This window comes from Tyto alba, unplaced genomic scaffold (assembly GCF_018691265.1).
Source record: "Tyto alba isolate M040663 unplaced genomic scaffold, T.alba_DEE_v4.0 Super-Scaffold_1000006, whole genome shotgun sequence".
NCBI classification, from domain to species: domain Eukaryota; kingdom Metazoa; phylum Chordata; class Aves; order Strigiformes; family Tytonidae; genus Tyto; species Tyto alba.
The window spans coordinates 4954761-4979339 of record NW_024881272.1 but is presented as its reverse complement, the minus strand read 5'-3'; the positions used below and the strand labels follow the sequence as shown (position 1 = coordinate 4979339).

The 24579-nt window shown below is 42.1% G+C and overlaps 1 protein-coding gene across 5 annotated transcripts in view; it reads right to left on the bottom strand.

The window, feature by feature from the left end:
- Positions 1-24579, bottom strand: part of RASAL2 (RAS protein activator like 2) — a 188798-nt gene that overhangs the window by 150986 nt on the left and 13233 nt on the right. The gene's annotated exons all lie outside the window — the stretch shown is intronic.

Here is a 24579-nt window from a genome sequence, read left to right as displayed (position 1 = left end):
AGACTCGAGAAGTGTTTGTGTCACCCCAGGGACAGAAGGCAAAGAAGGGGGAGGCAGATGCAGTAGCAAGCCCCAGAAGAGGCACCACCAGCTCCAACTGCTGCACCCTGCAGTGTAGGTGCCATGAGCAAGCAGGGGAGGGATGTTTAGCTCGTGTCTGGGTCAGGCCCCGTGGCCAGGGCTACCAGCCCTATCCCACAAGCCAGCCACCAGTGTGCGTGCAGGGGTTAGGCACGAGTCAACTGCATCCTCTCCGATGGTGTTTCATAAACAGCTCACTTGTGTTCTGAGAGATCTCCACCTCACCCCACACAGCTTTAGGCTCCTCTAGACTTCAATGGGTTTTCTCCACCGTTTCGAGCCATTTTACTCACAGCAGCTTCAGCTCTGAGCAAACTGGAGAACATATCACCAGCGTGCATCAGACATGCCACCAAACCCTTTTGCACAGACTCAGAAGGCTTAACATTTGCCCCATTGCTGGCAACAAATCCCCCCTTGACGGGTAAGAGAACAAGCAGGTCAAGCTCTCCCGATCCAGAATTCTCCAAAGGAAGATGATGATGGCTTCAACCCCTCCACCAGACCTCCAGCAGGCCCACGTGCCTGGCAAGGCAGGATGAGCAAGGGCAAGCAGAGCCCAGGAGAGAGATGGCAGCAGCCACTTCTGCCTGCCACTGCCCCCACTGATGTCCTGCCGCAGACTGGGCCAAGCTGGGCGGCTTTGGAGAGCGTCCTCCCCGCTCTGCGGAGCGAGCGAGCCAGACGCAACCGCTGCCCACCTCCTCCTGTCGAAACGGGCTGCAGCAGCGGCCCTCCAAACCTCCATGCTGTCGGAGAGGCTTGCTGCATCCAAACGCCCTTGGTAGAAGAGAAAAGGGTGGATGGACAGAGCAGCTTTGGGCCGTCACCACGGATCAGCCAAGCAGTGACCATCCTCACCCTTGGCCAGGACACAGCCAGAGCAGCCTTTCCGGAAAATGGAAGTCTGGTGGGCTGCTCCCCAACCGAAGGGCTGAGGTGCATGTGGCTTCACAACTCTAGAAATATTTCCTTGTCTCCAAAAGTATACCAAAGTGATAGCAGCAGCCAGTATATTTATTGCTAACGCTAATGAAATAGTGCCTGACCACTGTGTGGTTTCTCAAACTAAGTTGCACAGTGGGCAGCACAAAAGGCTGAGTGAAGAGAAAGCTGGCAGCTTGGCAATACTTAGCCCCAAGACGATAAGAAGTGCCTGTCTGAAAAAGCTGCCATCGTATGCCTTTTCAGACAGATTTATCTTTCTATCAAAGGCCACTTATCTCAGAAAAGAGCTTTATTACATCTATAGATGAAACACTGAAAGATCTGTGGCCATTCAACAAATGACCTTTTTATGACCACCTTGCAAAGTTGGCTACTAAAAGATCCCCCGTTTTTTTTTCTTACATTCTTAATATGGCAACATCAGATTTCACAGTCCACCTCTTCCCCTCCTCTTTCCACCCTGTCTTTCAAGACAGGCCAAATTCTTGTAAAGTAAAATTAAATTGCTGCTATCCCTTAAGGCATGTAACTGAGAGATCAAGAGGCTGGGGTCAAAAGAGAGAGAGAGAGCGCTGCTCTTAAAAGTCAGAGACTTCACATGAATCTTCCCAGGGTACATGGGACAAGTTCAACAACAACCCTCCACTGAAGAGAGAAGTCCAATCACAGAGAGGCGGCGGAGCACAGGGCAAGCAGCGTGCAAACCCATCAGTCTTCGGCCAAATGGCTGCTTCTCCTCGTACCACTGCCCAGATTAAAAAGCAACACTTCATTAGGGAAGAACTGGACACAGTTTCAAACTTTCACTTCCTTTTAACCAGAAACAAGGTGCTAGCATGTAGGAGTTTGACTGAGAAAGCATCCCTCGGTGCTTGCTCCCCTTCGCTTGACCAGCGGCAGCCGTCCCGTGTGCCGCAGCCAGCCCCTGCCCTGCCAGAAGCCTTCATCCAGACGTTGCCTCACCTCTCGGGCTTCTCTGCTGACAGCTTCTGAGGCACAGGCAGGGAACTGGTCATGCAAGTTGTTATTCTGGCAAACGCTTCCCAGGTAATCTTTCAAGTGGGCTCTGCGATCAACCACTATTCTGTAACGTGAGGATTCAAAATAAAACCAAACGCAAAACACAATAACACAAGCAACCCCAAAACCTTAACAAATTGTTGAGTCCGCATCGATTGGACTTAAGGCTGCTCAACCACGTAGACATATACCACGCCACTGGACCGTGCCTGGCAATGTAGGTCCATATACACGAGCACACCCAGGGACAGTGCAGGGCCATCCCCAAGTCCCTTGGGTAGCTCTTGAGAAGTCGGGCAGCTCACCTTGTGACCAGCACCAACACCATGCAAGTCCCTTTTGGGAAAGTGCTCTGTACACAAGATAAATAACACGAGGTTCATGTCGTCCAATATGCCAGCTAACTGCCTTAATACAAGTGTTTATGTGCACATCTACCGAAAGACATCCAGAATTTCATTGTTCCAGTGTAATGAAATCACTGCTACAGTATAAAACACAAATCATTTCTTTAATACGTGTCAGCTGAAGAAGGCTTCAGATTAACGCCCTCATCCCTGCCAAGTACCGAAACAATTACCGCATGAATATTAACAGGGGTTCCTCAGCAGGGTGATGTGATTATCACGGGGAATCTCAGGAGATGCTGCAAGACTCTGCACAATGCCTCAAATTTGTCTCAATTTAAGGAGCGATCACTTCAGGCAGCAGAGGTTCCTCAGCCTGGTTACAGAGGGGGTTCCACGTAATAAAAATAACAAGCCGCAGGATGAGACCGCTTGGGAGCGAGGGAAAGAAAACACTGCTGCTTCCACCAACTGCACTCTGAGGAGTCACAGCCCTTTGTGTTTTCAGAAAGGTAAAAATATGATAGCAGCTCTGCTGCTTCTCACACCCCATAAGGGGGAGAAATATGGTCTTGAATGTGGTATCTATTTAAGGTCACAAAAAGAGGAGTCTGGTCAGTTAATGTCTTGAAGAAGTTTCCCGGGATAAACCAACACTGTAACATACAGAGATGGTAACAGGGGGAACGAAGAGCAGCACGCTGGCTTCAGACCAGCAAAACTACACTCAAACTCTTCCACTAGCTTTGCCTTTCAACCCCACTTCCCCAATATTAGGGGCATTCATCTGTTACATACCAAATTGAATGGTATGTTTTACACTTCTCTGGGGAGCGCCGATTACAGGTCCTCACCTGGTTCCAGAAACACAGAGAGTCATGCAGTTTCCCGAGCTGAGCCTGCCCAGGTTTATGGCTCTCTTGGCAGCCTGGAGTTTGAAATCATCTTCACAGGTTTAATGCTTTAGTCTAAAGCTTCGAAAGCAGCACCTTAAACCTGGGCATCTCCCCTTCCTTTGCCATGTGATTATGGAAAGTTGTAGTAAAAGCTTGTACCTAACAAAAATATAAGGTCAATCATATTTTTAGTATTACCTATAAAACTTGTAATTAGAATTTTAGCTTCAGTTACAAATATACTCAAAACCAGAGAAATTATCACCTTGGGTAGAGCCAGCATTGCAGGACACATTTTAAGCTTGGGATCTCTTATATTTAAGATATGAGATTCTAGGTCAAGACGTAAAGAGGATATTGTGATTTCAAGTCACATTTCTATTAAGGATCCACTAGCACCTCCAATTTTACAGGCTTTACCAAAAAGGAAGGACATCCTTTCCCACCCGTGAACACCCCTCCTTCTACAGACTCTTAATAAGAAAAAAAAAAAGAAAAAAAAGTTGACAGCCAGCACAGTGACCTGATGTTTTCCACTCATTTGCTCTCTGATAAGCACAAAAATGCCTTCTACAGGGCGTTCTCCCTGTTAACCTTCCTGACCAAAAACATTATGCTCAGAAGAAAACGGAACCTAATGCAGTAGGTAATGATACTAAATATAAGCAATGAGTCAAATCACTTTGTTTCTCAGGCATTCAACTTAACAAGTTGTTTCAGAAGTTCAAAAACACAGTCCCTGTGCAGACTGCAGAACAGCTGATAGTTTCTCTTTTTTTTTTTCTTTTTTTTTTTTCTTTTTTTTTTTTTCTGGTTAAGTGAAATGCATTCTTTAGAACAGAATTATTACAGAACTCTGTGAAACAGATGCAGGTCAGGAGATTTTTTTATAGTAGCTGTTACTATTAAAAAAACCCTCAGCACCAGTGACCATCTAACAAAACATTATTACAACTAGCATAAGGAAAGAGAAAGGAGGTACAGAAAAAAATCATGCAGGAGGACAGGGAGTATCCAGGAGTTGGCTGCGATTCCCTTCAGAGAGCTCCTGCTGTGGGTTTGGCAGCAAAGCCACGGGATCATAGCACGCACTGTTCAGGCAAAATGGATTAAATTGGCTCGGATGGCCACAGCCAGGCACAAAGCTGGGCGTGCAATGGGGAAACTGCTCCCCAACTCCAGCAACTCCAGCAGAAGGACAGGAAAAGTCCAAAGCGTTCAACTGCCCTTGAAAGCGAAGTCTCAAGACTGGCAAAGTGACAGAAAGCCAGTGGGAGATGCTTCCCGCTATGCGAAGGACAGTGGGAGGCTGCTTTTGAAACAGAGTAATACACACTTTTTAAAAAGAAGAGATTAAATATCTAACGCACAAGTCAATGAAGGAAATCAATGGTGCATTAATAGTTTTGATCATTCTCAAAGTATTTACACAGTCTGCATTCAAAGACTTTATTTAAAAAAAAAAAAACACACAGCTGAAAGATCTGCTGAATTATTAACAAAAAAATTAAAAATAAAATTAAAAAAAAAAATCACATTCATATGTTCATCATTTTTTAAAGTTTATCTCTACAGGTATTCACCAATTTTCCACCTCCACAAACTGTGTCCAACCTGCAAAAAGTAATCTAAATGAAAAACTCAACTTTTTAAGCCTCTTCAGTACCACGTCTCTCTGCACATTAACTAGGAATCAAGACAACCAGGGACAAGAGCACCAAGACTAAATGGGAGATTGCTATAAATTTGTCTCCCAGAGATGGTCTTTACTTGGGAGTAAAAGTATATTTATTTTCTACATCTAAATGCCAATAGCAGCTCTGTGTCTCTGGTTTGCTTTAGCAAAATTTGAAACATGGGGAAATTATCAGTAACCAGAGGCACTATTAATGCTGCTGTGACCAATGCAATAACGCTTTACAAGACATCTATAGCAAGAGGGGATGTGCAGGGAGAACCATATACACTTCCAGAAATGTGCTGATAAAATGACTGATATAGCCTTCTAGAATCCAAAACGTCAACCCAAACTTCTCTAGTAACTCTTGATAGGACAAAAAAACACTGTAAAAAAGTTGCAGACATGGAGTCATCCGTTTCTGCATGCAGCATATATTCTCTAAAATAGAGCCCTGTATTTTATCTACATTTTACTGTCTGCAAAACCAAACTTTCCACCAGCAGCTCAGTGAGTTCTCAGTACAGGGCTGAGGCTCATCCTCCCCTCAACAACCAAGTTCGCCATGGCTGTGGATGTCTGAACACATGTGGTGGAGTCCTCACAGGGGTTTCCAAGAGCTGTTTTGTCTCCATTTTTTCAAGCCCTGGGGTTCTTCCCCCAGACAGGTCTCCCTTTCTCCCCCAGCAACCCACCTCCTCTGGAAGAAGTCCCCCTGTAGCCTCTCTTACCCATTCTTGAACACTTCATAGTAGAAAAGAGGAGAGGGGGGAAAAAAAGAAGACGGCAGGAAAACAAGGCCAGGTCCTCTGATAGAGAGCTGGGCAGGTCAAGTACAGCAAGTCTAGAAGAAGGGATCTCATGTCTGTCCTTAGAGAAGCAGTTGGGATCTGCAGGGCACGCTGGGCAGCTACAGGTGGTTAAAAACAAAACAGGTAGTCTGCTACTGTGTGTAATTGCCTCTTCTGCCTACACACAAAACCTGCAAGGATAAGGCAAAAAATTCCTCCCCAAATATAAGCTACACTGTGACAAGCGTTTCTCACCTCTAGGCACCACAACTTTGATGAACAGATTAGCTTTGCTGGAGTTTTATGCAGTATTTCAGGGTGCACTAAACAAGAAGTCTGGAAACAAGAGAGAGGTTTTAAATTCTGTCAACAACAGGTTTTGATAAGGAAGCATTTGCAGATTCTCCTCTCCCACTGCCCTCCCTCCCCTGGGAGGCAGACAATTTTCTGCATAAATGTACAAGGCAAGACATGGTGAAGATTGCTTCTGAGCTCCAATTTGACCCAGACAAAAAACAAAGCAACCAACTAACCAACAAAAAAACCCAACAAACAAAATCAAACAAACAAACAAAAACCCCAAACCAAACAAAAAACAACAACAACAAACTAAAACACCACCAAAAAAAAAAAAAAAAAAAAACAAAAAAAACCAAACAAACCAAAATACAAGAAGCTAAATTCAGAAGATGGGAAATCTGAAACTAAAGATGAAAAAGAACTGCACAAATCATGTCATTTCCAGTAAGGGGGGAAAGCCTTTGTGGCTGACACACAGCTGTGTGTGCCAGCCTGGCAGATCTCAGTGGCAAGGAGTTTTCAGCAGCCTAATTGTCTCCGTTAACTGTTGAGTGAATAACCCAGAATCCAGACAAACAGGAAATTTATTGGAAACTCAACAAGAAACAGTCAGTGGTTCATTCTGTAGGCTAAGGTGCTTTTAAATGAAATGAACAATAAAGAGATTACAGCATCTTAATCGAACTACACATCTGAAAGACGCAAGGGAGGACAGAAGGGAAGGGGGAAGTCGGGGAGACTGAGAATGGGAAGCTAAATAAAGATCAGATATCTACAACAGATTAAATAGGGAGAAAACCGAAGAAATGTGCGCTTAGGTTTTGTGTTTACGTACTCTCCTGGTCCTCACCAGGACCTTCCAGCGCTTAGCCCCGTGTAAACAGATGTACATAAACTGGAAATGGACACAGCATCTCTCTAGAAAAATAATTTTGGGGTGTGCGTTGGAGACAGAAGTGTATTTCTACAGCTCTATGCTCAGCACAGGGAGGAAATGCTGTTTCCACATGCAGAACATCCATCTCAGTCCTGATCGCTGTTACCACAGGACTATTCCCAGTTCTTGCCACTGGCTCTGCTGGGAGGCAGGATTAACGATTTTGTTGTCAGCACCAGTGCAAATTGAAACACGTCAGACCTCGCCTTACCCTGGGCCCCTCGTTTCAGAGGAGGATCTCCAGCGAAAGGATGCTAAAAAGACAAAAGCACAAGTGCCTCCTCACATATCTTATTTGCTGGTGAGCCGTATAGAGAGTACATCATTCACTAGTATGTTCATAAATTACCTATTTTCTTGTAGGATATTGCCAAGTTAAAATAAGAAAATAGTGCTATTATTGTGTCAGCAAACTACCTTATCTTTATAAATAACAAAACATGCAGTTACGAAAGTAACGGACAGTAATTGGAGCTTTGTCTACTCTGCAAGGTAGAAGATAATCCAAGGTATCCATCTCTCTCATTCTCAGTTACCCCCTGGTGACATCAAACTTAGTCTCTTGTAGCTTTATTGATAACTCTTGAAGTCTGGAATAGGTTTATTGCAGGTGTCAACATCTTAAAAGGAGGATGCAGATATTAATCATTACCATAAAAGTTTTCTTTACTGAGAAGGTCAGCCAAGCGAAACAACCACTTTTTAAAAACCTTTCTCAACACAGGACAATTTGTCTCCCTCTCACCTGTTGAAAATAATTCTCATGGCTCTTAAAATATTAAAGGACTGCCCTAAATCTTAAGTTTAAATTCTAAAAATGCAAGAGGTACAAGCCCTTTTGCCTCCCCAGCTCCCACACTCGTCACCTTTCCAGGCAACTGCACACTTGTGACAGCTCACAGCCACCAAACAGCTTCCCTCCTCCAAAAGGAGGGAGTCCTATGCTCCATGCACCCCACCAGCGGACTCCAGTCACTCCTGGAGCGTACTGGAGCATCCCTCTACCCTCCATCCCCAAGCCTTCAATACAAGGGACTACTGAGCTCTGGAGCCAGTGTAAGAGGGGAAAAAATTCTGGTGGCAGCGAGCTGTGATGCTGGTTTAAGTACATTATGAAACCACTCCAGCACATAATAACCAGAACCGTGCTCAGGATGTGGTCCCCAAAAGGAACAGTGGGCTTGCAGGAGAGGATGGTGCAAAGCCACCCTCCACCTGGAGCGATGCTCCCAGCAGGAATTTGGCAGCATGAGAGGCCGAGCTGCTTGGGTCCACCTCCAGGACAGCAGAGGACACTGGCCGGTCCCTGCCTTTCTCCTCCCGGGATCGCCCTCTTCCGCCACCACAGACGAGACATTTTTAAATCGCTGTGACTACGTACCAGATCATAAACTTTTACAGCTGGCAGACAGCTGCCAGAAACCCACTCTTAATCCCTAAACTCGAGCACATTTGTAAGGAAAACAGAAGAGTTCAGAACCGCATGAGAATCTTGTAATTTGCTCTCCAAAATAACCCTAAAAGCCCGTGGCAATCCATGTGCAAAGGAATGTATCTTTCCTCACAAAACCGCAAATGAGCATTTCAGTCCCATGTCATCATGGGAATCAAAACTGCCATTTTTGAAAAATCATGGATTTATACATTAGCTGTGTGAAAGTCCGAATACATAGTTTAATGAAGCAATTGTTCCTTCAGTGGAACAGAAAGGCAGTTGTTTTCAATTGTTTTCCACAACTCTTCCTCATCTGCTTTCCCGACAAGATCCTTACATGAACATAAGCACACCTCTGCTATTTGGGCAGGCACCTGTATTTTAGAGTAGATGAGAGAAAAAAAGCTACAAGATACTGTAGCCCCCAAGAAAGCAAATCACATCTTCACACCAGATCATTGCTAAATGATAATGAGTGAATTTTCCCCTCCTATGTGTTCGTAGTCCTGGGCTTTTGCTTGAACTACAGTTTGTGGCTACCTAGCAAGAAAACAACCCACCGACCTTCCTTTATTTCCTCCTCCTTCAAAAGTTTGTCTGGAAAGGGTGAAAACATGAAGCAAGGGTAGTATTTATGAAAGAGGTGCTCATTTTACTGAAGGAACTGGGAATATCTTTCTGCATGAGCAACAATTGTCTTGTTTATTGAAGCAGAGCTGATCTGACCACTCATTGCTTTCTTGTGAGTGTAACTGTGAGTCAACAGTCGGCTGAAAAACTTCAGGATGTAGCTGAGTGTTATGCCAAGGTTGCCCAAGTTTTTGTAAGAGGGGGTAAATCAGGTATTTGACAGGCTGTTGGACCACAACCAATGGAAGCAGTACACAGTCAAAAATTTACTTGCTGAGAGAGAAGCCTTCCTAAGTGTAAACCAGCTCTGTGATACCATTCTCACTGAAGGCAAAAGGCACTTTGGACCCCCAAAGCATGGTTTTAAATGCTAATTCACCACCGACATGTCAATAACCAGCTAGAATAATTTGTGCAAAATGGTTTTATGTAAAATGATTGTTTTAAGAGAGCAGGGGCAGGGTGAGTGAAACCCACAGATCCCCTTGTGCATTCATTCCCCTGAATAAAGTACAAATCTGGAAGCTGAGTGAGGGGACCGGAGAGGCTATCGCCTTGGCACGGAGAGCAGAGCAGGCTTGGCCTCTTAGTGGTAGCTGCTGAAAACCTTTCTAATTCTCCCATGGACCGAAAAAGAGCGCAGGTAAAAGGCATCCCAAAGAACATCACTATCAAAAGATATGAAATTTGGTAGAAAATTGGCAAGATGGCATATGCCTCATGTGGGGCAGTGGGAAGGGAAGGGAAGCACCCAGGCAAAAGAGACAGGAGGAGATACACCATGAACTATAGAAGAAGGAAACGAGAGAGGAGGAAGAAGAGAAAGAATAAAGCCAGACTGGTTATTTTGGGGGTGGGAGAAGAGACAAAGTATAGGGAGTGTAATAAGCAAAGTATATAAAACTGTTTCTTTCCTATAAAACCGTACAGGGCAAGATCATACAGGTAATTTTTCACCTCAGCTAGTAAGCACATACCCTCAGGCTATGAAGTGCCAGATATATTTTTCCAAGGACTTGAGGAAATACTTGTATTAAAATTAAAAATAAAAGGGAATGCTCAGTTAATCTGCTATGCAATTTGAATCCCCACTTATAAACGGCAGGGACTGGAGACAATGAGAAATTGCTAGATTGCACAGTCCTCTGCAATGCAGTTAGCAACAGCTGAGAGGTAAAGTTGGAAAAACACCAATGGACTTAAGAATGCCAAATTAAGATTGCTTGCACAGTTGCTGCTAATAAAAACCACAAAGCCTTTCTCTTAGTCTGCGCACCGTCTCATTCATACTGCCCCGTGATGCTGAAACAGAACTAAATTCATAGAAAAAGCCTTGGTAAAAATCCTGTCTCTAACGCTGCCAGTCCTCCCTGCAGTCGAGCAGGAGCAGCTGTGAAGTCGGGCGCAGCTTCACGTGTGAACCTTCGCTGAGGATTTTCGGTGAAGCCCATTCACAACACGGGCAGGAGTGAACTCGTTACTCCAAGAGCCAAAGACAGCAATGCACGCATCCCAGCAGGAAAGGCACTTCGGCTCACAGCAAAAGGTATCATTTCAAACCAATGAAGTCACGACACAGAATCAGACAGGAAAATATTTTCCTACTATCTCATGAATAAACGGAACTTGCTACAACTTATTAAAACGCCTGTTGGGAGCTACAAAACAGTTTCTTGGTTTTCTAGAGCCGCAAACTCCTTGCTAAGCATGAAGGGTCGTCCTGTGATTCAAAGTGATCAAACGCAAAGCGGTAATGTGCATGGAGCTACAGAAGCTGCTCTGTCGGAGCTCGGTAATTACATGAACGAACTGATCTATTAACAGCGAGTCTAAATACAGCCCCCCGAGGGGCTACAACTCAATCAAGGGTATTTTGAAAGGAAATGTTGCTCTTGCAAGGGAACTGTGATGGCAGAAGGGAAGACTAGCCATGTGGTTATCAGCATTGAGAAATTACCTACTTACAGGATAATAAATTGTGCTATTTAAGAAAAAAATATTACACTACAAAGAACTTCATTTCACACAGGCTGCATTTAGAAGTACGTCAGTTAACTCTAATTTGCCTTTCTACAGCAGATTCTCAATAGAAATTCTCAGCTTGCATCTAAGTCGAAGGGTTTCCCAACTGCCTTAGCAAAGTAAAAATCACATCACTGCACTTCTTAACAGCTTTATTGTTGTGAAAATTATCCTCACTTCAGAAGGTAGCTTCTCCTGCAGTAAGGAAGATGTGTCAGTGAATTACTCAGACCAACAGCCCTTTGACAGTTAACCCTACCAGCCATCCTCCTCCTCATGGGGAGAGAATTACGGTTGGAGCATAATGCATTTCGTTGAGCAAACTAATCCCAAAAGCCCCCTAATAAAATTCTGTTGTAGCCTAAAGAGTCATTCTTCAAAGAAACACGTGTTCCTGACTTTCCTTGTGTAAGTGACTCTGTAAAAGAGTTATTTACCTTCTCAGGTCAAGCTTACCAAAATTGGTCACATAAAATATTTGCGTGATTTCTACAACTTCAGAGTTATTTAACTTTATCTTAGTCCTGCAGTTAAAGATGAATACAATATTTTGGGAAATATTTATTTTTTCTAAAGAATATCATAACTTCTTCTTTTTATGAGTAGCCAGTATGTAGATATCATCAAATCTGTGCATGGCTATCATCTCTGCTTAAACACTCTATGGCACAACATACTGATTTTTCACAAATAGCAGTCCTACTTGCATCCTGGACATGTTATGGATTGTTCTGTTTTTTCTAACAATGGTTAGAAAAAAAGAAATGCTTCTCCATTACTCATCTCCCTCTGTTACAACAGGGAGAATGAAAAAAAGCACCTATCAGGAGCTGCTGTATCTATACTATATGCAATTCAACACACAGGAAAAGCCTTTTAAGAAGGAGGAGGATTATTTGCATGTAGCAGAGACCAAGAAGCCAAAGAGCAAACACGAGGTAGGCCGCAGAGTCAGAGATGTGATGCTGCATTCCTTGGAAATACTATCACTTTATTACCCCTTCTCTTCAAGGAATTAGGCAAAGCTGCAGCACTTGGGCAGATGAACGAAAGGCAAAAGGGATAAAGAAATGAAGGTGTGGCAAACAACAGTCAAACCCAAGATTACTCACAAAGAAGCTCTCAGAAATAATCATACTTTGTTGCCTGCTTTTTATTTTGCATCTCTCACATACCTCTTTGCTTACGTTTGTGCATATGTTTGTTTTTAATTTATTAAAAAAAAAACTGCACACAGCTCAGAATGTGTCTATGAAAGTGTGATCCTGTATGAGCCGTGAACAGCCACAGGCCAACAGTCAGCAACTTTCAACACAGCTGGCATTAGGGATTCCACAGACTATGGTCCTTTTGTTACCAGAGCTGAAGGACATCAAATATTTCTCATTTGACTAGCACATGTTGCTCTAGCGTACATGTTACGCAGTCTAAGCTTTCAGTCTGAAATAAAGAGGAAGTTTCTAAAATTTGTATTTTTGTATTTCCAAAGGAGACTGAAGGATCAAACGTTAGTCCACCATGGTAAATAACCTGAAATTATCGCTTTGACAAGATGTTAACTTTCTAAAATTTTCATCATCGGGTTTGTAGTGCAGGATACTTGAATTTTTTTTTATTTTTTTTTTTAATAATCAACCATTCTCACCAGTTTTGCTTCAAAAGAAAACACAGAGAAGACAGACAAGCGACACAAGAATACATTTGAAAGATCAGATATGAAAGAAGTTACAACAGGTCTTAAAGGGAAACCTCACTTCCCACATTGAGCAATTCTGGTAGTAAATACAACCAAAAGTTTAAAAAATAAAAATACTGCTATACACTGTCAAGTGTTACTGTATGTGAACTGATATCAGTAAGAGATCTGCCAAAATGCCCAACTTGGGGCTGTGCTCATACACCCCCAATGCACCATGGAAGTAGATGCCTGCAAAGGAGGACACTAGCGCTCTACTCCGTGTTTTCAGGGGGAAAAAACACCCTAAAAATCACTTCCTTTCAAACACACTCAGTCTCAACTACTGTTTTGAGTCAATAAAATTCTAAACACAAAGACCACTCTTTAGGTTATAGAGGATGACTGTCTCCATGCATAGTCACTTGGCACAAGGAAGCCACAATCATAAATTATGCTTTTATTATGCATGATCTCCCTTTCATCTTTAGTTACGTTGCACCACCATCCAGGGTTCTTTGGGAGACTCACGTTCCTAGATCCAAGGGACTGTCTCGCAGTCTGTAAGGCTTTTCTCCTGTGTAACACAAATCCTCAAGCCTGCAGAGAGTCATCCTCGTGCCAAGCCCAGCTATTTTGCTCAGTACACAGCATCACTCTGAGATGAATGCACGTAATATGCTTACACCAGACAGGCTTTAGATGCTCTACATGGGTAAAAGTCACAAAGCAGGACATGGGCATGCATAAGCATCTAGTCTACAAACCTTCTGGGACCAGTGCCAGTAAAGAAATAATAAGAAGAACAGTTTTATTCAGCAAGGAAAATTAAATCAGGCCTACAGGAAGCCTTCTTGTCTTGTTTGCTATTTAGGCACTAAATCTAGACTGGGTTTAATGTGTAAGCCTGAATCCTGCATGACATTGCATTTATAAAGTGTGTAAGGAAAATCCTGGCTTGAAAACCAAAAATCAGATTTGAGATAGATGTAAGCATCGCATGAGTGTAAAACAATGAAGATGAGAAAGACAAAGGGATACTAACATTTCTCTGAGGCTAAATATTGAGGCAACTGTCGAGGGTATTTCTGCTTCGGTGCAATCCCTCCTCAGTGCAGAGGAACACTTCAAAGCTAAGCTACTACTTGCTGAAATTCTTCAATTAAATTGGAGCAGATACTCTGAAACACACTTCAAATTATAGAAATTGGCCCTGAAGGCTCCTTGTAGAATTATTTTTTTGATTATCTAAATAAAGTAATAAAACTGGAGAAAAAGTGACAAGGGCAACACAAATATCCTACTTTTTAAAAAAAAAAAAAAAAAAAAAAAAAAAACAACAAAACCAAACTCAGACTTTAGCCTTCAGAAGTCATCTTTCTGCCTGCCCTGAAACAATAGGACTCTGTTCTCTTTGTACTCCTGACATGTTTTATTTCAACCACCCCACCCAGTTCTGGGAAGGGCTCTATGATAGCCTCTGATTTGTTTGCAAGATGGTGCAAGGTGAAGCCAAAGTTAATAATCCCATATCCTGTTTAATTTTTTTTTTTCTCTAATTATTTCACACTAGTAAACACGGAGACAAAATTCACTCATACGCTAAAAGGAAGAGGGTGAAAGGGGTAAAAAGTTATCCTCTACTAGCCACTGATTAAAAACCAAAATACCACCAAAAAGGAGTGTAGCAGAGCTCATGAATAGCAACGAGCAGCTGTAGGCAAAAGAGACAGTGCAGAGTCCCCTGGGATCCATGTACTCTCCCAGTTAACAGGGCACTGGCTGCGGCAGCCCAGGGAAACACCGCGGCAGAGCCTCCACCAACGCCGTCTCACCAGTGCATCTCAGCCTTAATTGGCACAAGCTTCAAAGCAAGGAAAAACTCTTCCCTCCATACAACTGAGCCCCAACCTTTGCAAAATCTACAGCTGACATATAACTTCTCTTCAGTAGGGAACAAGTCAAAAATCAGATCTGCTTTACATACTTCTGACAGTTGTTGGCCATAATACCCTGAGCTTATTTTCACTGATGACCTAGATACGATAGACAAATTATATTGCTACAAATCCAGACTAAATCACATTAAACCAGTATATGAACTGGGGAAGTGGGTGTGGAGTGTGTATCTTTTTTTTTTTTTAAGTTGTACATCACAGGGTATATCAGTTCCTTTACCTAGACTGAAGGGGACCAGCAGATGCCTTTTAAAAAGTCAGTTGTGTGCTGTGATCACCAAGCTGGCCACTCGGCTAGAACAATAAAAGGATTTCAGCCAAATGAGCATTACTTCCTCCCTTCCTCCAGACCGTCTTTTAAAAATTAAACTCCATAAAGATAACAACAGTCATGCTCAGAGCTAATTATAGCAGAAACGTTATAGAGGCTAAAAATTCTAAAAAGAGGTGGTGGGAAAGGAAGGAAGGTAGCTTACAGAAAAAAGAAAAAAAGGCACCAAAAACCAGGGAATGGCAAACATGTCATGTGTCTGTCACACTTAGCCTTCACACAGTGCTTGAAGTGAGATGGAAGGTAGGAAGCGCATAAGGGCTATGGACAACAAAAGTCCCAAACCCTGAGAAACAGCCAAACACAGACTGAAGCCCCACAAACGCTGTGACATGCAAGAAACCAACAGAAGTCTGAGTAATGTTCAAATTAAGTGGAAAAATTGAGGAAAGCTCCTCACCCTGCTTTTGATCCCAGTTGAGCGCGCAAGGGGAGAACTATCCTGCTCCCCCACTTGTGCCTGACTTCCCAAAGCCCAGCCTGGATGGAGGACAGGTACTAGGTCATTTGACTTTAGGCTGAAGGAGAAGGCTGCCTTCAGCAGTGATTTTAGCAACAGAAGCAAGTAAATTATAAACCTGAAGATATCCCAGAGCCAGTGAGCCCTGTGAGCAGACCACGCTGCCGGGCTCCCCAGGTCGTTGGCATCTGAAGCAGCTGAGGAAGAATCTCATTTTCATGTGTAATCTGCTCTTGCATTTTCTTGTCTTATGATTTTCCTCCTAACTCTGTAATCAAATGTTTAGCTGCCACTCTGACAGTACACATACTACTTTTTCCCTTCTATTCATAAACTTTGGCTGGCAAACAGGTGATCCAACAAGGGCAGACTACTCATTTCTTTGGGAGTGGCAAAACGATGAATGGAATAAAATTCACAATCCCCTTTGCCCAGCACCGAAAACGGGGTTAGCACCTTTCCTGCCAGCAGGACTGGCTCTGCCTCTGGATGTATGTTTGGGGAACCAGCTCCTCCCAGGATCAGCAAGTGACAGCAGGGATGTGAGAGCAGTCCCTGGCTCGGAAAGCACCCCTTCCCAGCAGCCGCTGACAGCTGCGTGTGCCTGTGTGCAGCTCTGGCTCGCTGTCCAGAGAAAAATATGAGAAGCCTTTAATTAATTAAGCTTTCCAATGCAGCAGAGCATGTGCATAAACTCTGGCTTGCAACGGTGACCTACAATCTTCTCAAACCATCCAGGCTGTGCCGTTCAGGATGACGGTGCTGGCCTGTACCTGGAGGATGCGGAGGAATCCAGCAGTGTGAAATGACTGATGCCTGAATGGGGACACACACAATATTCTTCCTGCACATACAAGTGGCTGCACATTAATAACTTCTCAAACCCCCACACGCTAACAACTGTCCTTATTTAAAAAACTCCTCACAGTTGCTACAAGCCAGTAATAAGGCAGATATACAAGTAGTGCAAAAATCACTGTAACAAGAAAAACTGTCAGCAAAAAAAGATACTAGAAAGCTACAGAAAAGTTTCATGCTTATTCATGCTAGTTAAACAGTAGGATGATTTTCCCCCCAATATTTGTAAAGTCAGCTTGTAAAATTGGAAAATAAAGTTTCACCATCTGTGAAATCAGCACAAATACCAAGGACTCTTTAATCTTTTCCAAGCTGAAACAAAGTTCTACTCCATGCTAGCTAGGTTAAAAAAGCAGCAGATTTGGCTCATTGAGGATGCCTAATCAAATGGTACAGCTTTCAAACAAGTATGTGTCCTCAAGCTGAATCATGTTATTTCTTATTCATCACAGGAGGGAAAAAAAAAAAACAATGCTCAAGAAAAGTGGGCGGAAAGGAGTTGGGATAAGCATTTGATCACATGAATACAACTTAACATTCAAAGAGACATCTCAAATGAAAAAAAAAAATCATTTATAAACCTGTCCTTTTGAGAGGGAAAGAGCAGTGCTTGCTCTCCTCTGAGCCTGTAAGTCAACTTGCTCATTTGTTCCCTGCACTTCGTCTCAAACAGCAGGTGCAGCCAGGTAGACTATTGGTATGAGACCATGATAAAACGCCATTTATCTTTGCAAATACTAATATTCATCAATTCCCCCTGCAGATAAAACAATGAATGTTTGCTTCCACAGATGGAGAGAGGGTTATTTAAACCATGATACTATTCTAGTAAATCCAAGACAGATGGGCCAGGATTCGGGGGACAACTGAAGTTGCTGTGTTTATGGTAAGGGAATTAGAGTGACAGAAAGCCTCTTGCTGAGAAATGTGGGATCTGGTAGATTTGCATTTGCTTCATAAAGAAGGCGAATGCTCTACAAATACACTATTCAAGGTCAGTGAGCCAGAACAGTTTGGAGGTAGTGGGTCAATCCTAAAAGAGGCCACCCAGATTTCCAGGTAATTGTTCTGCAAAGAACCATGCACAGAGTCCAGTAGGTCACCGCAAGCAAATCTGAAATAAGTTTTTGACATATCTTGTTCATCTCTCACTGTCTAGAAACAGTGAGAGTCTGGGGAGAAGGAAGAAAGTGGGAGAAAAAGATACCCCAATCTCTCAGATTGCAAGCATAAAAGGAAAAATGTATTCAAAGTTAAATTTGAAGAACATTTTTATTTAGCATACTAATAGTGATACAGAGTGTTTGTGACCCACCTATACCAAGCAGGCACAGATCAGTTAAAACTTTCCCATCTCATACAATCAAAATACTGTTCAAATGAAGACAGGATTCAGCGTGTTGTATATCTGTTTCTAACTTGGCTACAGGTTACTTAGGTGGTTTTTTTAGCCAGCAAAGAAAGAGTCAAAGGTGTTAACAGAAAAGTGGACCTGGTACCCTGGGACCAAGGAAGCAAAATTTATCCACTTCAGCAAATGTTGACAGAGCCATTACTCAGGCAAGGCTTCAGATAAGTCACTAGTAAAGTCTTGAGCCTCAACAGTGAACTGCAGGGGTCCCTGCTCTGGGTTCACCTACCACAGCTGATAATACACTGGGATGGGGGGGGGGGGGGGGGGGGCGGGGAAGGAAGAAAAAAGGCAAGCTTGCATACACTGTTACTACAGAAATTAGATGCACGCAAGCTGTATTAATATGACGTTAAAATACTGGCATTTTTCTAGTGAGCCTGAGTATTTTAATGATGCTATCTGAAAAAAGGATCAGACTAACAAGGCTGCAGGGCAAAAATGAAGACATGAAGAAACCAATCATACGTATATTAACTAAGGCAGCTGCCAAATCTTACTTTAAATGTTTAACTGGACAAGTAAAACTATGATAAAACACAACCCAAGTAACCAAGTTTACTGAACAGAATCTGTTCCATTTCAGGCATATGTGCTGTGCATCTTCTTTCTGTCACACCGTCAGTCCGCTCTCTAATTATGTATCTTCAAAAACAGACATCAGTGATCTGATACTTACTGAACTTCTAACAGGGCATTTTATTTTCCCACTTGAGAAAAAGCTTTGAGCACAATAACAAAGTAATTCCTTTACACTCTGACTATTTCTCGCTTCTCACTTAAGCATCACCCTGAGAACTTCAGCCTGGTGATAATAATAGCATCAGCATTACTAAAAGCTTATCGTTTGCAAGAGGGAAGACAACCCATTTTTTTTTCCTACGTGGATGTATTTGGAGTAAATGGGGAAGAAGCTGAGATATTGCAAGTTGAAATCATAGACAGAAAAAGCATGGAATGAATATGTGTTCCATATCTTAAAATAGGCAAAAAATGTTGCTTTCTGATGGCAGATTTTCACATCCAAGCAGCCTTTGTCTTCATTGGCCACTGGTATTTCTCCACATCATGCAGGGGAGGAAAAAATAATAATAACAAAAAGACAACATCTCATTCTGGCAGGAAACGAGAGTCAAACACACTGAAATCAACAACTTACTATTTGAGGGTGGGAAAAAAACCCCAACATATTATTGGTATTCCAAAATGCAACTTTTTAAAGCACATTCCTCAACTCCACACGCCAGCAACTGAGGCACACAACACCATCCAGAGGCACAGGGTCAACAGGCAGCGGCTGCTTCCTACACCCATTGTTAGGAAACAAGGCGTTTAAAAGGCTGTAATATTTGTATGTATTTATGCCTTCACTGATTTTATATAACAAAATTACATCTAAAATAAAATGGAAAAACAGTGACAGCTCAAGTTTAGCAAAACAATCTTCTAAACCTGCTTTCATCACATCTCCTGACTTAATGGTTGCCATGACACGCCAGAAGTAAAGGAGCTTATCTGTGCAATTATTGCATCTCCTACTGCTTTATCTTTGTCTTACTTATAAACACTTAAAAAAAAAAAAAAAAAAACAAACCAATCCCAAACTATAGCACTGCTTAAAATGCAAGTGCAAGGAGCATTTCATCTTTACAGCAAAACCTGTTTCTTCTGGTCTTATCAGTATTTTCATTAAAGGTGCTTTTAGCTCCTATCTTCCATCTTTACTGCTTATATCCATGTTGATGTTGAAATACTTTTAAAGCGTGTACCAGGTCACAGGCTTAAGGGTTGCTATTTTCTTCCTACATTTTTCAAAAGCTTCTTAGATACAATTTCTTCCTGCAGCAATGAAGCTGGTCCTCTTTGCATCAGACTGGAATTCCACAGCCTTTTTGTTTACTTCCTCATTTGCACACAATCCTCCACCTCCCATTTTTAAAATAGTGCATTTCTGGGAATACATAATTTCTTAACAAGCTGCCACTGAAAAGCCTCGAGATAAGCAGTATTATTGTCACTTACCAGCAACCAAGTGGAAGCTTCAAAAAAGAAAAGAAAAAAAGAAAAAAAAAAAAAAAATCAAAGCTTATCTGCTGTATATTCTCTGTACTAATGGATGTAATCACTGCAAAAATGTCATACATTTTATCCGTGCTTTATTTCTATTACAGATGTTTTGGTATTTTGACAATTATTAGATTATTCTTCTGCAGTTTTCTTAGGTCAGTAAATTTAGCTACTGCACTTAATGTATCTTATTTTTTAAAAAGGTGTGCTCCCCCCAAAGCCCAAACAGTAGGCAACAGATGGGCCACATGAAGGATGGGAGGCAGAGGGGAGCTGAGCATGGAAAAGAGACAGGTTAGAAAAATCAGTTTTACATATTAGAATTCATGACTAAGCTAATATTTTTGCTGGGAGATTTTGATTTCAAATGCTCATCTAGCCTTCCCATACACAGCTTTCCAGATCTCTAACTGGAGTGCCGCATCTCTTCTACCTGCTGGCAACTAGCTCGGTAGAGCTCGAGACACAAACGAGACACACTTGGGGCTAGAGGACAAATATTCAAAGCTACTGATAGGAAAGAAACTCAGGAAGCAGGAGTGTTGAAAGAGATGGGGTAATCGTGGACAAGGTACTGAACATGAGATTGTTACGGAAAACTGAGCCAGTAACAAACATGAGATTGTTACAGAAAACTGAGCCAGTAACTAAGTCAGGCTTTTCGATGCAAATGAAGGATCCCAGTGGATGTACGTTATAACCATGTCTAGATCAGCACGGTATGTTTTGGACATTACTAGAGAGCTGCTCACTAACTGTAAGTGAGGCAAAGCAATAGCAGGATACTGAGCTGCAGGACTAAACCTAAGTGGTGTGACAGCCTAAAACTGCACCAGCCTCTAAGCAGCTGGAAGTAGCTTTGGGTTCTGCGCAGTTCCCTAATCCCTCCCAGTCTCTGCAGTTTAACAGTGTCCTCCTCCTACTTTCGAGATTCCCCCAACCTTTCGGTTACAGCAGTCAGCAAAACATAAGGCTTTGCTTATTATTGTAAGCAAATAACAAACATGCCAAACAAAACACTACAGTGCAAACCTTTCGAGGTGTTGGGTGCTAGCTACAGCAAGTTATTTTCCAGACACTTGAAAGATTTAAACAGAGTACGATGTGACTTCTTTGCGTTTACTACCAAATAAAATTAGAAATAAAAAAGTCTCAATATTCCCTAAGTATTTTCTGGAAACATCCCAAATGCTACCGTAAACGCACTGACAGAAACTGATGAAGCAGCATAACCTAGAACATTAAATTAAACTAGAAATACCTATAAGCATTCTTGTAAACAGATCATGCGTGGATGATGGGGATAAAGGCTGCTATGAAAGACCAGATAACATACCGAAATATTCAGCTGCTGAGGATATGAGGAAAGGATATTATTAAAATGTTTATTATGGTAATGCATAGAAATTAATTTGAAAAAAGAAATCAGCTCCCACTACACAAGCCTTATAATGAGCTTATAGCCTAAACACTGATGCTTTGTCAGATTAAGCATACTTTGCTTCCTTTGTATTTTATGATGTGATGTAGCTACATGCCTTTTTTTTTTTTTTTCTTTAAAAGACATCTTCAGTATTCTATTACCAGAGGAATAAGGCTAAGAGACAGAAATGTCAGCCTTTGAAAGGCAACAGGATTTAAAAATGAACTGAGGGGGGAAAAATGTCCAATTATGTGTTAATAGGAGACTTTTTTTTTTTTTTTTGCCAAGAAAGTTAATGTCATTTTACAGTTCAGAACTTGCTAGTGTTGGGTTACAGAGATAACAGGATTTACATGATCATGACAATTTTTAAAATACCCCATCACTATTACTAAATTTTACTTGTCCTGCAGACAAGTCAAAGCAATTTTCTACTTGTCAAAGATGATAAATCAGTTGTCTGGTGGCACTGACAGGTGGATTTGTCAAATCCCCCTTGAAGTACTTCGGTCTCTGCTTTCAGGCTGCCTGTGAACTCCTGAGAGTGCAGTAACACAACAGAGTAAGGGAGGGGCTGGGGAGAATTTTGATTTTTAGGGCTGCTGCCCATTTTACCAGATTTCTTGGTATTTTTCTTTTTGCTTTACCATTAAAGTGGGTGTACCGCACCCAGCTTCTGGGTTTTATTCTAGCACTTCACCCACAGAATTCCAGTTAAAAAAACAAAACAAAACAAACCCAAACCCCACAGTGTGCATTTGCAAATACATTAGTTTCCTTATAAACACCAACTTCTCTTCTTCAAGACAGGGGCACACCTTAGCAAAGATGAAATTGAACCCCATTTCTTCTACCCACTGTTTGCCACTACAAGCTACTCAAAAGAAACAACTGGTGTTTGAGGTGAAGGGGAAAAAGCGACACCAAAGACGTACGAATGAAAACACATACCTTGTGCCTACCACAAAAAAACGTGTGCTTACTTACAAGGTGGAAATGTTCCAGTGAAATACTGCAAGTACTGATGTTAAATAAGGTTGACAAGACTTCTAACACAAATTGCTCCCTTTTTAGCTCTTCCTTCACAAAGTAAATTAGAATGCTGTTAATATGCTGTTTGGGCTGTGCTTCTAAAACAGATGAAATTGTGCTTAGGAGCCCATGGCAGCTGTACCACAGACAAAGTAATTTGGAAAAATAACTAACTACAGATAAAATATATAAGAAATTAGAAAATTCAGAAGAATAAATGTTTTTTTCCTGCTACCCTCAGATGTAACACCACTTGGGCACAGTGCTACTCCAGCAGCGATTCCCCAGCTCTCTGCAGCGAGCTTCCAACGTTCTTGATCCAAAGACCGGACAAATGCAAACAGCAGCTCACATTTAACCAGCAGATATGAAAAGACGAGACACCTCTCAGTGAAGCCCAGAGGCAGTGTTTCAAATGGAATCCTCCTCCCAAGCAAGCGAGCCTGTTGGCAAGGCCTCTCCAGGCACCTCTTCCTCCAGAGTTTTCCTTGATCCTGGAGTTGAGTTTGACCTCCTTGCTCTGCTCCATCTCCAGGACACTGCAGGTCTGGCTTCCCTGGGATGGCACACAACACCGCTGTGTCTGGCACATACTCTGATTTCTATAAAGGTCAACAGATTAGGAGAAGCAGCATGAAATTGTTTTTCAGCTTGCCATACAAAACGTGAGCTACTTCACAACAAATAAAAGGCAATTCCCTGCTCATGAGCCCATTCTCCATTGGAAAACTTGAAAAGCATAAAGTTTTGCATTTTTTTTTCTATCTCAGCAAGGAATGCCAAAGAGCTTTCAGGTTTGAGATGGAGGATTAGCACTGGTTTTGCTGTGTCCTAAAATAACATTTGTACCGTTCCTCTAAATTTCCACATTAAATCCTCAAGCTAGAACTTCAGCATAAGGACATTTTTACATCATTTTGAAAGAAAGGTAGTTCATCCTTATTCCTGAGGTGCTTTAAAGCATGTCCTTCCTCCTGCATATTATGCACAACATACAAAGAGTGAGGAGAAAGACATTTCTGGCCGCTGACACAAAGCCTGAACAAATCGCCCGGCAGCGGCACACAATTCACTGTATCTCCATTTATCCAGGGGGCCGAGGCAGAGCTGTCTTTCCCCACTGTAAGCAGGCAGGGTGGAAATGATGACAATCTGTTTTAGAGGCTACAAGATGAACTAAGACATTTGGTATTAGTGTAACGCAGACACAATTCTAATAAAGTCATTTATTGGAGCTGCTAAGTGCAGCTGTTCTTCCCCTGCCTTGCCACCCACACTGTACTGCGAGCAGCAAGACTGAAACTGAGGGGTGAGGCAAAAAAACTAAGTGGGAAAATGAAATAAATCATTTGGAAAACAGCTGTATGGTAAAAATGGTCAGCCCTCAGGCTGGAGAGCTACTCTAGATCCTGCTGTTTTACATTACCATTAACTTGAATCTAATTGCCATCTGGGTAAGCTACATTTTAAAAGACACATGTAAATCAATCTCCAGTTATTTCCAAAGATAAGTTGTCTGTGTCTCTTGCCAGAGAATCCAGAGCAGAGTTGCTCCAAGTCTTCAGAGGCAAATTTTTTTTTTCCCCTGGAAATGCTGAGATTTCTTAATAAAACTTTATTGAGGATTTCTTCCGGGCATGAATAATCTATGTACCTTGATACTCTTAATATTAGAGAGACACAACTATGAACAGAACAGTAGATAACTTCAATTTTCAAAGGTGCTTCTAATTCAGCCTGCATTTGTACTATCAGGGGGGTGAAAAGAAGAATCATACTAGCCACTCTCTCCCCACTGTTATCAAAGGAAAATTGAGCAAAGCACAGAGCCAACCAGTATCTCTCATTTCTAAACCAACAGCATTCAAATTGCAATACAGGTTTCAAGAATACAAAAGGGGAAAAAACGCAGAGGAATAATACCCACGATGGCTCATCGGAATATTAAGGAGATTGCAGATTGTCAGAGCTCTGGAATCGGATGCTGATAATTCATCAGAGCTCTTGCTCAGCTTCCAAGCAACAAAATGCATCTGCACGTGTTGGGGAATAGATTTGCATTCATTGTTTCCTTTCTGCTGATAAAGAGTAAGAAGATTAAAAAAGTATAAAACTCAGTAGTTTTTCCTCATGGGTGCCAATGTTTCACCTGCCTTACTGGGTATTTCAACCAGAGGAAAAGAACATCCTAAAAAAAAAAAAAAAAAAAAAAACCTGCAAACCACTAAAAGCTCTCACATGCCATGCCTCTGGACTAGCATGGCCTCTGTACTGAGCTT